Source organism: Schistocerca nitens, chromosome 7 (assembly GCF_023898315.1).
Source record: "Schistocerca nitens isolate TAMUIC-IGC-003100 chromosome 7, iqSchNite1.1, whole genome shotgun sequence".
Taxonomy (NCBI): Eukaryota; Metazoa; Arthropoda; class Insecta; order Orthoptera; family Acrididae; genus Schistocerca; species Schistocerca nitens.
Genome location: NC_064620.1, coordinates 306,254,020 through 306,256,519, shown reverse-complemented (window position 1 = coordinate 306,256,519; position 2,500 = coordinate 306,254,020). Strand labels below are relative to the sequence as shown.

The 2,500-nt window shown below is 46.7% G+C and overlaps 1 pseudogene; it reads left to right on the top strand.

Annotated features, from left to right (window-relative positions):
• Window positions 1-2,500, top strand: part of LOC126197808 (large subunit ribosomal RNA) — a 7,807-nt pseudogene that overhangs the window by 3,386 nt on the left and 1,921 nt on the right.

Below are 2,500 nucleotides of genomic sequence, written 5' to 3'. Positions count from 1 at the left end.
TGGACATCAAGTGACCACAGGGCTATAACATACAAAATCAAAGCACCCCAAAGGAGGAGGGAGACAGAGAAATTGGCGACATATAACACAAACTTTGCAAAGTGGACCATCTTTGACAAACAGCTTGCCAAGTCCACAGAGAACTGGCCACAGGGGACAAACTGTGTAAATGGAATGGCTGCCAGACTGCAGGAAGCTATCTATGAATCCTGCAACAGATCCATGAGAAAGAGAACTCGTGTGCAGAACCCAGTTCCATGGTGGAGTGCAACACTTGCTGACTTGAGGCGTGACACCATATCTGCTCGACGTACATTACAGCGAACACGGAGAAGCAACAACCAGACTGCTACAGAAGAAGCAAAACAGCACTATAACAGGACGAAAAACAAATACAACAAAGAAATCGTCCAAGCCAAAGAGAAGATGTGGAAAAAGTGGGTATCTGACTGTGATCAGAATGACCCCTGGGCCATAGTGAAGAAAGTAATCCGGCCAAAACGCGGCACAGAAAATGTACTGAGTAATGTAAAAGTCACAGACCAGACTACAACAATAACATGGAAGGAGACTATAAGGTCATTGCTACAGAGCCTGCTTCCTGACGACAATGCAGATGAGGACACTGTCGAACAGCAGATGGTGAAGATGGCCAACGAGGATTATGAAAACAGTGACATAGACCCTGAATTCACGCCAGAGGAAATAGGGACTGCTATAAAGGCCTGTAAACCAGGCAAAGCGACAGGCCCTGATGAAATTGACGACAAAATAATAAAGAGGGTCTGGCACACGAGTCCCCATCTCCTGGTGGACCTATATAACAGCTGTTTGCAGGAAAGAAAGGTCCCAGATGAGTGGAAAAAGGGTAATGTGTGTATTCTGCTCAAATCAGAAGAAAAACCCAGGGATGAGCCAAAGTCATACCGCCCAATATGTCTGCTCCCTATCATAGCGAAGGTCTTAGAACGCCTAGTTGTAAATCGCCTTGACAAGTTGTATAACGAATCAGGGCTCAAGGCCCCAAACCAATTTGGGTTCCGTAAAGGTGCCTCAACTGAAATGGCCATTAGGCAGCTCCTAAGCAACGTTCAATGTGATGAAAAGTATGTAGTGGTTATCTTTGTGGACATAGCAGGTGCCTTTGACAACCTCTGGTGGCCTAGTGTCATGAGACGCCTAAGAGAAATCCAGTGCCCGCGTAACCTCTATGATCTGATGGTGGACTATTTTAAGAACAGAACAGTTATAGTTAAAAACAGGGCCGGATGTGTAGAGAAAACAGTCACCAAGGGATGCCCACAAGGCTCCATTTGTGGCCCATTCCTATGGAACCTGGTCTTCGACGAGATAGTAAACGAAAAGGAGGGTGATCAATGGACAAAAGTGGCATACGCTGATGACCTAGCCATTATCGTTAGGGGACAGAGCCGTAAACAAGTAGAAGACCGAGCAATGCGGGCCCTAAAGGAGGTAAGCGAATGGACCAAAAAGAACAAGCTAGGGATATCTAAACATAAAACAGTAGCCATGACCATCAAAGGCAGTTTTGACAGGAATAGACCGCCAATAATCCCTTTCGAGGGGGGTAACATAAAGTTCGTCTCAGAGGCCACATACCTGGGTGTAACCCTTGATGAAAGACTCCTTTTCACACCACATGTGAAAAACATCCAGAGAAAGCTAGGTGCCATCTCAGGCTTGCTATTGAGGGTTACTAGAACAGAGTGGGGCCTGCAAAAGAAGTCCCTCAAACTGATATACCAGGGCTTATGCCTCTCTGTCTGTAGATACGGTGCAGCAGCATGGGCACATCGCACAAAGCACAGGTATGTAAAAAGAATACTGGACGCAATACAAAGGCCATTTCTATTGCAGATGACCAAAGCTTGCAGGACAGTGTCAACTGATGCCCTGCAGGTGTTAACGGGAAGCTTGCCACTGGACCTAGAGGTAGTGAAGGCAGCCTTGCTATACTATGCAAGACATGAGGTGGTTGGCCTGGTTGCCGGGTTCCAAGCTCCAAGAAACATCGCTGGGCAAAATCCTAGATGTAGTACTAAAAAGAGAATAGAGTGTATGTTGCAGGAGGAGTGGCAGAACAGATGGAACCAGGGACTGACTGGAAGGGAAACATACAGCTGGGTACCAGATGTGGGAATGTGGCAGAAAGGCTGGCGGAGGGCGATAATCCCATCATACTCCCTAACCTGCCTGCTGACAGACCATGGGCTGAAAAAGAAGATCTGTGACCTGGGCATAGAGGAAAGCACCAGATGTACATGTGGTGAAGAAGAAGACACAAACCACATACTCTACACCTGCACACAATATGCAGAGCCCAGAGGTAAGCTCATTGAGGCAGTGGGACCTGAATCCTTCAGGAGTAAACAAACACTGCTCCAAACAAAGGAGAGCTACTCAGCAATAAAATCTTTTGCTGAGGAAGCTTTTGACATCAGAGAAGTTACCATGATCCTCAGTGACCTGGCCTAAATAT